Source organism: Canis lupus, chromosome 23 (assembly GCF_003254725.2).
Source record: "Canis lupus dingo isolate Sandy chromosome 23, ASM325472v2, whole genome shotgun sequence".
Lineage (NCBI taxonomy): Eukaryota > Metazoa > Chordata > Mammalia > Carnivora > Canidae > Canis > Canis lupus.
Window position 1 is genome coordinate 12,766,755 of NC_064265.1, and position 13,036 is coordinate 12,779,790.

The 13,036-nt window shown below is 41.6% G+C and overlaps 1 long non-coding RNA gene across 1 annotated transcript; it reads right to left on the minus strand.

Annotated features, from left to right (window-relative positions):
• Positions 1-5,080: 5,080 nt before the first annotated feature.
• LOC112668906 (uncharacterized) lies at positions 5,081-12,132 on the minus strand. Its single transcript, XR_004808428.2, has 5 exons — positions 11,263-12,132; positions 10,952-11,126; positions 7,675-7,855; positions 7,493-7,564; positions 5,081-5,471 (listed from the first exon to the last, which is right to left on the minus strand). It is a non-coding gene; the product is annotated as an uncharacterized LOC112668906 (long non-coding RNA).
• Positions 12,133-13,036: the final 904 nt, after the last annotated feature.

Genomic DNA, 13,036 nt, shown 5'->3' on the forward strand with positions numbered 1-13,036 from the left:
GCACAGTCTTGGAGACCTTACTGGCGTGGTACTGAGGAGACTAGTCACTAGCTTTGAGTGTTCAGAGGCAGTTTGGGAAGCATCAGGGTCTGGCGTTTCATTCCAGTGAACAATCGCTAGCTTTGTGGTGTTGAGAGGCTGTTGAGATGGTGGCGGCAGCTTCCTGCTCAGTGGATCACAGCTTCGGGTGAGGTCTGACAGCCACCTTTCTATTCTCCTCTCCCCCATCGATGGCAGTGTTAGGAGCTCTCTCATCTGTTCTGAGGGTCTATTCAGAGACCCAGCCTGGTGTTGCTTCTCTATCCTTTTTAATTATTTTATTTTATTTCATTTTTAAAGATTTTATTTATTTATTCATGAGAAACACACAGAGAGGGATCCCTGGGTGGCGCAGCGGTTTGGCGCCTGCCTTTGGCCCAGGGCGCGATCCTGGAGACCCGGGATCGAATCCCACATCAGGCTCCCTACATGGAGCCTGCTTCTCCATCAGCCTGTGTCTCTGCCTCTGTGTGTGTGTGTGTGTGTGTGTGTCTCATGAATAAATAAATAAAACTCTTTAAAAAAATTCTTTAAAAAAAAAAGAAAAAGAAAAACTGTCCGTATGCAATTGACACTATTAATGGACTAAAGGAGAAAAAAATCACAAAATGTCATAATACAAAAATATTTAATCAAATTAAACAACTCTTATAATAAAAACTCTCAGAAAACTATGAATAGATGGTAATTTTACTTTTTTGATAAAGGCTATTATATTAGAGTATAGCAAAAAAGATCTAAAACAATGGCTTAGGGCAGCCCCAGTGGCTCAGCGGTTTAGCGCTGCCTTCAGCTCAGGGCATGATCCTGGAGACCTGGGATGGAGTCCCATGTCAGGCTCCCTGCATGAAGCCTGCTTCTCCCTCTGCCTGTGTCTCCACCTCTCTCTCTCTCTCTCTCTCTCTCTCTCTGTGTCTCTCATGAATAAATAAATAAAATCTTAAAAAAAAAAACCAGTGGCTTAAAAACCCATTTCTTTCTTTCTTAACCATCTCACTGTGAGCAATCCAGGGAGAAGGATGGATGGCCCTGCTACAAGTCATCATTCGGGTTTCCAAGTTTCTTCCAAGTTATGGTTCTATCATCGCATAGGGATGTCATGGAAGCTAGGTGGCTGCCATGATCAGGTTCCAGCTGTTAGGAAAAAAGGCATCGTGAAGGAGGCATGCCCATTGTCTTAAGTACCAGACCCAGAATGACTGATGTTTCACATTCCAATGATGATAATTTAGACACATGGCCTCACTGGATTGCAAGCAAGTCTAGGAAATATGCCAGGATCTAACTCAGTCGCCATATGTACACAATTATTATGCACCATTCCAGAGCTGCTTGGCTATGTGACCTTAGTCACTGACAAGGGTGCCCCTGGTGACAGCTTCATTCCTGGGGCCATAGAGACCTAGATATGAAAAGAGAAGACCTGAGTGAGTCATGATGAGTCATGACCCAGCACTTTTTGAATGTATGCTTGGCAGTGCTGCTCCCATGATCCAAGAAGTCCTCACATGTATCTTGGCCGCATTGGCCAGTTTCCTGAAAGCCACTGAGGGGACAGTGATGAACCCAAACATGAACGGGGTAATGCATCCCGGGTTGATCTCCACCCCTGGGAGATAGGACAGGGCAGGATACCAGCGGAAACAGAGCTCTCTTTGCAACCCTATCAGACTGTTCTGTGACTCGGTCATTTCCTATAGCCTCTCTGGAGGCATGCTGCAAAATCTGAGCAGCTGCTGTGGGAAAGCTGTGACAGCCTGAGAACACATTCCTCGATTGCTTCCTCCCTTTCCTGCCTCACTTCCTTGACTTTTACTTCCCAGGGGTTGCTTATCTTCCCAATAGAGTGTTAGCATGTAAGCTTTACCTCTGGCATCATTTTTGAGGAAAAATGTGCTGGGACACCATGGAAGAAGGGAAGGCTGGATTACGGAAGGAATCTTTATATCCAAGGCCCACAGAAAGCATCTTACTCAAAGGAGGAACTTCCTTTTTCTTTTTTTTTTAATTTTATTTTTTAAAGATTTTATTTATTTATTCATGTGAGGGACACAGAGAGAGGCAGAGACATAGGCATAGGGAGAAGCAGGCTCCTCGTGGGGCACCTGATACAGGACTTGATCCCAGGACCCCAGGATCATGCCTTGAGCCAAAGGCAGATGCTCAACCACTGAGCCACCCAGGTGCCCTTCTTTTTCTTTTTTTAAATTGGAGTATAGTTAACACACACATTACATTAGTTTTCAGGTATATAACATAGTGATTCCAGAAGTCTATATGTTATGCTGTGCTCACTGCAAATGTAGCTACTCTCTGTTACCATACAGCACTATCACGGTACCATTGGCTATATATATTCCCTATGCTGTGCCATTCATCCCCATGATTTGTTCATTCCGTAACTGGAAACCTATTCCTCCCCCTCCCCTTCACTCATTTTGCCCATCCCCTCCACCCCTACCCTCTGGCAACCACTAGTTTATTCTATTTATGGGTCTATTTCTGCTTTTTGTTTGTTTTTTAGATTCCACATATAAATAAAATCACGTGGCATTGGCATTTGTCTTTCTCTTTCTGACTTATCTCACTTAGCATAAGACCCCCTGGGTTTATTCATGTTGTTGCAAATGGGAAGATCTCATTCTTTTTTATGGCTGAGTAATATTCCATTGCATATATATATTCCACATCTTCTTTATCCATTCATCAGTGGACACTTAGGTTGCTTCCTTATCTTGGCTATTGTAAATAATGCTGCAGTAAACAAAGGAGTGCTTTCTTTTTTTGAATTAGTGTTTTTGTTTTCTTCGGGTAAATACTCAGTAGTGAAATTACTGGGTCATATGGTACTTCTATATTTAATTTTTTGAGTAATTTCCATACTGGTTTCCACAGTGGCTGCACCAATTTACATTCCCACCCACAGTGCATGAGGATTCCTTTTTCTCCACATCTTTGACAACAGTTGTTTCTCGTGTTTTTGATTCTACCCATCCCAACTGCTGTGAGGTGGTATCTCATTGTGGTTTTAATTTGCATGTCCTTGATGATGAACGATGTTGAGCATGTTTTCAGATGCCTGTTGGCTGTCTGGATGTGTTCCTTGGAGAAATGACTGTTCAAGTCATTTTTTAATGGGATTATTTGTTGTGTATTTTTTAAAGATTTTATTTATTTATTCATGAGAGACACAGAGAAAGAGGCAGAGACATAGGCAGAGGGAGAAGCAGACTCTCTGCAAGGAGCCTGATGCGGGACTCCATCCCGGACCTTGGGATTACACCCAGTGCTGAAGGCAGACGCTCAACTGTTGAACCACTCAGGCGTCCTGGATTATTTGGGTTTTTTGTTTTGAGTTGTATAAGTTCTTTATATATTTTGGACATTAACCCCTTATCAGATATATCATTTGCAAATATCTTCTCCCATTCAGTAGGTTACCTTTTGTTTTGTTTCCCTCACTGGGTAAAAGCTTCTTATTTGATGAATTTCCAATAGTTCATTTTTGCTTCTGTTTCCCTTGTGTCAGGAGACATCTAGAAAAATGTTGCTAATAGTTTTTGTTTTAAGGCCTATAAAAACAACATTTATTGCCTTATTAGTGACTAAATGAAGAGACTTTTTAAAAGTGAAAAGTCTCTCTAGAAGAGGATGAGCAAAATACAAGTTTCCAGGCTGATCCTTCAGCTTTCCTAAGGTCATATGGTCACGGCTCATGGTTCAAAAGTAGCATGTATCCAGGGTGAGGGAGGACAGCATCATTCAGAAAGTCCCCACTCCCATAGATCTCAGTGTCAAAGGGTATGTCAAGAGCTGGATGGATCTGGTTAAGAGCCATCCATAGCAGGTAGCTGTCCCAGTGTTCTATAGTACCCTGTTCTCTGGGAGCTAACTCCTCCAGCTTCTAGGTGATGGCTCCTTGGCAGACAGATCTAAGTCTGGTTTAAAGTGTTCTGGACTCTAGGTATCCAAGAGGTTGCTACCTATTTTATCTTCTAAGAGTTTTATGGTTTCAGATCTCATGATTAGGTCTTTAATCCATTTTGAGGGTTTTTGTGTATGGTGTAAGAAAGTAGTCCAGTTTTCTCAGCAGTATTTATTTAAGAGATTGTCTTTTCCTCATGGTATGTTCTTGCTTCCTTTGCTGTAGATTAGTTGATCATGTAATTGTGGGTTTATTTCTGGGGTTTCTATCCTGTTCCATTGATCTGTGCATCTATTTTTTTATGCCTATACCATACTGTTTTGATAGCTACAGCTTTATAATATATCTTTATTTTAAAATGTTTTTTTAAATTTTTTATTTATTTTTTAAAGATTTTTATTTATTTGTTCATGAGAGACACACACACACAGAGGGGGGTGGGCAGAGACATAGACAGAGGGAGAAGCAGGCTCCATGCAGGAAGCCCGATGTGGGACTCAATCTGGAGACTCCAGGATCACGCCCTCAGCCAAAGGCAGATGCTCAACCACTGAGCCACCCAGGCATCCCTAAAGTATATCTTTAAATCTAGGATTGTGCTTTCTCTTCCTTCTCAAAACTGCTTTGGCTATTTGAGGTCTTTTGTGGTTCTATACAAATTTTAGGATTATTTGTTCTAGTTCTGTGAAAAAATGCAATGGTATTTTTCATAGGGATTGCATTGAATCTGTAGATTGCTTTGAGTAGTATGGACAATTTAAAAATATTAATTATTTTAATTCATGAGCATGTATATATTTCCTTTTGTTTGCACCATCTTCAATTTTTTTCATCAATGTTTCATATTTCAAAGAACTTTAGATGCATTCCCTGTAAGATGAGAAATAAGGCAAAGATACCTGATAACACCACTACTATTCAACACAATACTACTGGCTCTAGTCAATGCAAAGAGGCATTTAAAAAACTGTAAGAGGTAAAAGGATAATAATATAAGATAAAATTGTCAGTATTTGCAAATGATATGCTCAGCTATATAGAAAACCCAACAGAATCAACAAGTAAACTATTAAAATATATGACTTTAGCAAGGTCTCTAGAAAAAAGATAATCATACAAGATTCAATAGTGTTTATTCCTTATACCAGCAATAACAACCACAAGGTATAATAGAAGACATGATGCCCATCACAAGTACAAAAATTATAAAGTATCTAGGAAATAAAGTACCAAAGAGGTACTTAAAACCTCTTTGGAGAAAATTTTAAAAGTTTAAAACAGGAAATAGAAAATGATTCAAACAAACGAAGAGACAGTGCACAGTACTGAACTGGATGATTTAATATTGTAATGACGCGGGCAGCCCCGGTGGCTCAGCGGTTTAGCGCCGCCTTCAGCCCAGGGCCTGATCCTGGAGTCCCGGGATGGAGTCCCGCGTCGGGCTCCCTGCGTGGAGCCTGCTTCTCCCTCTGCCTGTCTCTGCTTCTCTCTCTCTTTCTCTCTGTCTCTAATAAATAAATAAAATATTAAAAAATATTGTAATGACGCCAATTTCCTCCCAGTCTAGGTATCTAATGCAATCCAAGAAATATTTCAGTTAGATTTTTCAGGATCTCTACCATCTTCCTCTAAGATGTCTATGTCCATGAATATTTAGATTCATTTGGAAATAAAGAAGAGCCAAGAAGGAAGACTCACTTTCCCAGAAATCAACACATATTATAAAGCCATATTAACAAAAGCAATATGGTAATTGTGGGTGAATAGACTAGCCCAATGGGACAGAATAGAGAACTCGGAAATAAACCTTTGTATATAAAAGAACTTGATAGATGATAAAGTTGGCACCACACCAACTATAAGTGAACTATAGATGGACTAAGTTCCTATGGAAAGATAAAACCATCAAGCTAAAAGAAGAAAACGTAGAAGAGTATTTTTGTGATGAGGGTGGGGTTGAAAAATTTCTTAAGCAAGACCACACCAACCACAAGGTAAAATAGTTAATGGATTATCTTACATTTAGATTAAGAATTTATTTTAAATAGGTGATGAAGATTAAGGTGTGCACTTGTACTGATAAACACTGAGTATTGTACGGAAGTGTTGAATCAGTATATTGTACACCCGAAACTAACATAACACTATATTAACTAACTGGAATTTAGATGAAAACATTAAAAAAAGAATTTATTTTAAATAATATACAATAGGCAAAGTTGACAATTGTGACACAGAACACAGGAAGGTTTTTACATCATTTACAAGTGACATAAATAATACCTAGATTATAAAGTAAATCCAATTAAAAAATGCACAAGTGGTCTTTGTACAGAATATCTAAATGACTAGCATTGCTCAATTTTATTAGGTAACAAAGATATCCAAGATAAAATGAAATACCATTTTACAGCCACAAGATTGGCAAACATTAGGTTAGAGAGTCAGACAATACCAAATGCAGATCTCTGGAGAGCAGTATGCCAGTACTTAGGGACCTTGCATATATCCCACGACACATCCAGCCTGTTTCTGGGTAAATAAATATGCCAGAGAAACATGCTCACAGCCCACGAATGGACAGGTCTATGGGTGTTCATTTCATCCTTCACATGGTTGTGGGGCAGTTGGAAGTACCCAGGCTTTTATTAACAGAGGAATGGAACATGTACTATGGAATAGATACAACCTTTGGAATATTTTCCAGCAGTTAGGTGCTATGAGCTAGATATGCATGTGCATCATGCATAGATCTTAAAGTCAGAGAGTTCACTGAAAGAAGCAGATTAAGATCTATGGCATGATATGGCTTTCGTGTTATTTTTACAAGTATACCAACAAGATAAGTACTTATCTGTTAAAGTGGGTATCTACAAAGAGGAAGAGTATAGGGGTGGGAACTGAATGGGAGAAAAGGAAAGAGGACTGGGGTGTCTGAGTGGCTCAGTTGGTTAAGTGACTGACTCTTAATATCATCTCAGGTCACCATCAGGGTCATTAGAGTGAGCCCTGTATTGGGCTCTGTGCTGTGCATGGAGCCTCTTAAAATTCTCCCTCTGTCTTTTTTTTTTTTTTCAATTTTTATTTATTTATGATAGCCACAGAGAGAGAGAGAGAGAGAGAGAGAGAGGCAGAGACACAGGCAGAGGGAGAAGCAGGCTCCATGCACCGGGAGCCCGACGTGGGATTCGATCCTGCGTCTCCAGGATCGCGCGCTGGGCCAAAGGCAGGCGCCAAACCGCTGCGCCACCCAGGGATCCCTCCCTCTGTCTTTCTCTCTCTCTCTCTCTCTACCCTTTCCCCCCATTCATTCTCTCTCTGTAAAAATCAAATCAAATTAAATTAAAAAACCAGAAGAGTGATGACGGGAGATGCTGTAGGTAGTACTGAGGAGTATAATTAATTTGTACCTGCTTTCTAAAAATAAATTTTAAAAATTCTAGCTATCTTGTGTATATGTGTGTGTCTAGAGTATGCCCTGCATTATTCTAGGGCTCAACACACACTTTCAATGAATTGTTCACGTACCTATTGCTCTGCAAGTCTGTGAGGGTCTCAAGAGCAGCACCCATGCTTTTTTCTCCATTGTTCTTTTGGTATCTGGCACAGAGAAGAGAATAAATCGTTTTGTTGAATGAAAGCTCAGAACATTCTCGAAACCAACATTCCTCAAAAGCTCAGAAATGTAGAAGAACCAAAGAGTGTGATACCTAGAAACAAGACTCTTCTAATGCTACTCCATATTTATTTTCAAGGCTCAAGACTGAAAAACAAGTAGTTGTTTTTGTCCTTGGCTCCTTGCCCTCTCCTCTTGATTCCCAGAGTTCTCTGGTTGTCCTCTCTCTCTGGGTCGGAAAGTCCGCTGACAATGGAATTAATGTGTAATCCTTCCTGGTTGGATAAATGAGAGGGTAGGAGGTTGTTATCAGGGCAATTATTCAACAACAGCAGGCCAGTAAAATATGCAGCTCTCTGCTGCAGGCCCTCCTGTGGCTCCACAATGCCTTCCAGATAAAGTCTCTACCTGGCATTCCTTCCAGATCTGCTCAGGGATCCAGCCCCTTGCTCTTGCCACACTAAGTAACAGTGCAACCACAGTCACTCCTTTCATTTTTAAAATTTCAGTAAGGGGGCACCTGGGTGGCTCAGTGGTTGAGCGTCTGCCTTCAGCTCAGGTCATCATCTCAGGGTCCTGGGATCGAGTTCAGTATCAGGCTCCCGGCAAGGAGCCTGCTTCTCCCTCTCCCTGTGTCTCTGCCTCTCTCTGTGTGTCTCTCATGAGTAAATAAATAACATCTTTAAAATAAATTTCAATAATAAATTATTTTAAACAAAATAGTTAAAATTAAAACAAAGTAAGGAAGGTATTTAAAATGCTTTCTTGTGCCTGCCTATCTCCTGAGGTGGCAGTTTGTTGCAGACACCAGGTCCACCGTCCTTGGGTCTGCTTCTGCCTACTGGGCTGTAAGTAACAACTCCCCTCATCTCCCTTTCCCCAACTCAGCTGTTTGGCAAAGAACCACTTACTGGCCTGAGCAGGTCAGAAAGCACTCTCAGCATTAACCTCTGTGCTGGGAGTTTCCACTCTGTCCCTCCAGATCTACTATTTTCCCTTCTCTACCCTACTTCACACCCTGGCAGGCTGACCTCTTGGGAAAGCACCCCAGGCTTTGTTGCCCTCTGCTTCTGATTGGGTTGGAGTAGTAAAGAGACAAATGAGAGGATTATTCTGTGTCAATGTGAGACCTGTTCTCTTCCAGGACCTGAAATGATATAACCCTTGGCTAAATCCAGTTCTCTCCTGGAAGGCCAACCCATCTCTTTGTAACTTTTTATCTCCAAAGTCTCATTGTCCTTTCCTGCAAAGAAAGGTTTGGTTGAAGGCCAGCCTGGTTCCCCTAAATGTTCTCAGGAAATAGGAGAGGACAGCTCAGTGCAAAGTCTACAAAATAGCCCTGTTTTGTCTGCTGGGATCAACTTTGGTAAATAAGCAAGTGCCCTAGGAAATGGGATTCCCCTTGGCGCTCTCCCCACTCAGGACTACTTGCCTGTCATTTATACATACATAGGAAGACCACTCAAAGAAGTGTTCCCTAAAGAACACATACTCCAAGGAGATGGGTGCTTTCCACTTGGACATAGGAGAGTCTGGGTATCTATCAGTTGCCACTCTCCCCAGCATTCCAGACTGTTGATTCACCTTCACCAGTACTTGCAATTCCTTCAATTTGCTTCCCTGTCCCTCCTCTTTGCCTATGTCCTTGCTGTACTGTAAACCATCTTTCCCATCTTCCTTTGGCCAATTTCTGCTTTTCCCAGAGGTGAGGTCTGCCTCCTATAGGCAGTCTTCCTAAACCTAAGTTAAGTCTAAGCTAAATCCTCTATTATAGCACCTTCTAGAACTGTGTCATAATGACCCGTTTATCACTTTCACTGAGATGTGAGAAAGTAAAAATTAGCTTAGACTTTCAAAATCTGCCTGACCGACCATTCATCAGGCTGGAATAAAAGACACAGGAAAAATCAGTTCCAAAGTTAACAATAAGTATTTCTCTCCAGGACACTGTAGCTATAAAGTGTCTGAAGAACTCCCTTCTTGCAGTGAGTACTGCTTTCTTATTCATGGAGAAACTTTTTTTCTAAAATCACAAACTCTCAGAAACTGATCTGTTTGGAATTATGTTGGTAAGAACGAGACATGCCATGCAAAAAATAAACAAAAATTAAGCAGAGCCAAAGAGGTGTTAGCTAACACTACAGTGGTCTTCACACTGCAATATATAAATGTACAAATCAACAAACACATTGTCTACTCATAGTCACACAATGCGATATGTCAATTATAATAAAAAAATGTTTAAAAAAGAAAAAATTCCCTTCTTGCCTGGAGGGGTCAGTCATTAACATTGAGAAGCAGCCCCTATTTACAATTCTGGTGCAGAGGTTCGGATCAGAGATTTCAGGACACAACATTCCACAGCTATTGTAATTTTATTGTTTCCACGGAAACGGGTCCTTTGGTCCTTTTCATAGTCCAGGACTTATTATGATACCTTTATGCACAGTCTTGCTTTCCTTTGACTTTTCAAAATCCTGCTTTATCGACATTCACCTTAACTCCTCCCTTCCTCCCAATTCTGTCATTCTTTCTTTTCCTTCATTTGGTGGGACACCCTGTGGGTCCTCCGGTGTGCAGTTCCTCTGCAGTAGGTCAATGAACCTGACTTTGTCACCCTAGGTTTGTTCTTGGTGGTTTCAGGCTGATTGAATTAAGACTGCAGTTCATCACAGCTCCTAATAAAAGCAATGTCTGTGAAATGGGTGAATGAGTAAGCGAGTGACCCATTCCCCTAGTGAGACTAGGGTGAGGCAGGAAGTGTGCCTGAGGCCCTAGCCAGCTCAGATAGTTTGGGTCAAGATCTTGGAATCAGAGCTGTGTCTGAATCCCAGCTTGCCATTATACTAAAGCATGTGATCAAAATAAGTTTCTTACTTCTATGACCTTCAGTTTCCTCATCTCCAAAGTGACGATGATGTTTTATTGAGTATAATCATCTCTCTCTTACAAGGTTGTAGTTGTCAAAAAAGACTGTCCAGGAATTGGAAATGAACAAAAGAGATGACTAGATGTCCTTTCAGGGGAGTGCTGGACATTGTATAGAGGAGCTTCTGAGACACCTGATTCCATAGGGGTGTGCGCATTTGACCTGCAGTTGCCTAGGTGCTCTCTCTCTCTCTCTTTTAAACAACTCTATAAGAGTAGAAATGAAGCTGAGAAAACCAATGGTAACATTCCCTGTTCATTGTAATACAAACAATTCCTGTTCATAGGAATGCCAGGTAATTTTGCCTGGTGGAGAATATAAATCTTTATAATTCCATTTCTTATTTGAACCACTTTTAGCATCTTACTGGTTTCCTATTAATTGAGTTGAATAAAAATTTTGACATATTTATTTCACATTTGCACCTGAGTCATGATTTTACCTAAAAATTATAATTTAGCCCTGGGTGGCTTAGTTGGTTAGGCTGTCCACTCCTGATTTCGGCTCAGGTCTTGATCTCAGGGGCCCAGGATCAGGCTCTGCACTCAGCAGGAAGTCTGCTTCAGGACTCTCCCTCTCTTCCCCTCCCTCCACGTGTGCGTGTGCTTTTCTTCCCTCTAATAAATAAATAAATAAATAAATAAATAAATCTTTTAAAAAAATTATAATTTTTTATAATGAAGAGCAGTAATAGATGTAAAATGCTTACTCTGTTAGAGACCCTTGAGAAATAGTTATGTCACCATAACATACCATACTTCCTTGGTAGACTGAGGTAGTAGACAGAATGTGCCAGCAGATCATCAAGGACCTAGGGGTCAATGCAGAACCGAGACTTGTAGACGACGCCAGGAAAGTATTGAGGAAGGAGTAATTCTCTTGGGACACTTCTGGCTGAATGGATAAGCTTCCCTGTTCATTTTAGATGTCTCTTGGTTTCAAGCACAGAACCCCACCTGGTGGCAGAGGGAGGGGCAGGGGAGCTTATATAACAAAGCATGGGTTCAACAGCCAGGCTTTAGGAAAAGCAGATGTGTACAGAGATCTGAGGACATCTTTATGCAAAGAAGTCTTCCCTCCAACTCTCAACTCTGTGTTTGTTGGCTTGATTCCCTATTCCTGAACATTGACCTTGCCCACACAGCCAGGGACATGGCTGGCAAAGCTCCTAAGCCTCTCTGCCCAAGGCTTATAGCAGGAGAGAAGGACAGTATTTTCTCAATCATAGTTCCAAAGTGTTCCAGGAATGACTCTAAGTAGCCTAGTTTAGAAAGCTGCCCATCTCAGAGCATTCAGGTGTGGCCGTGTAAGAAAAAGGATTTGTCTTATGAAGCACACAGCTGGAGTTGGGGAGGGGGCAGCTATGGGAGGAAGAGGGACACTGATAATCTGAGAAGTCAGAATGTTCCTTCGACCTCCTCTCAGGATTGGCTTGGAAACTGTTTCCTACACGGAACTGGTCAGACTGCATTGCAGGGGGGATCTTGGTGAGGGTTGGGTAGGGAGCAGGAATATCAGGGTAGAGCTGACACACAGTGCTGAGAGCTGTACCGTGACTTTGCACAGAATATGTTGTATAAAGATCTGCAGAGTGAGTTAGATAAGCCATGGGCTCATCCAGATGTGTTCATGATCCTATATATGCTAGCTAGCCTGTGAGATGGCCTCCTTACAAATCTCCATGAGCCTTTGCAGAAGTCACTGGTGAGGTGTGGTAGCCTTCACTGCCCACTCAGTTTCAGATAAGGAAACTGAGGCCCAGAGAGGTCATACAGCTCTGAAGTAGCAGAAACAAATTAAAGGCAATGGAATGGACTTTGGGTTTTATAAACATATATTATGATATAACTTGGACATGACTCTGTTCGTAATTTTCTTCCTTTCTCTGGAGTACTAACTGATCTGAGCAGAATAACCATGCCACAGTGAGGTATACGGAAAGACAGTGGGGCTGACCCTTGCAGCAATCCAAGGAAATGAGCACTCACTCACTGGGTACAGGAAAAAAGCCTTGAATACAGCAAACTGGTGTGATTAAGGAAGGGGGAAATAGGGACGCCAGGGTGGCTCAGCAGTTAAGTGCCTTCCTTCAGCCCAGGGCGTGATCCTGGAATCCCTGGAAAGAGTCCCACATCAGGCTCCCTGCGTGATGCCTGCTTCTCTCTCTGCCTGTGTCTCTGCCTCTCTCTCTGTGTCTCTCATGAATAAATAAATAAAATCTTTAAAGAAAAAAGGAAGGGGGACATGAAGGCTGAAATATCTGATATCTCTCCTACAGAGATGATCCTTGAGCAACAGCTGAGGCCACAGACCCAGAAATTTGAATGAAAAGAAGTAGTCGTGGAAGAGGCCTCTTGTGAACTTTTCAGCATTGGCTTATGGTGAAGAAATCATTTTTTGTTTGTTTTTTAACATTTTATTTATCTATTTGAAAGAGAGAGACACAGAGAGAACGATCAGGGTTGGGGACAGGAGAAGCAGACTCCTGTCTGAGCAGGGAGCCTGATGGAGGGCTCGATCCCAGGAC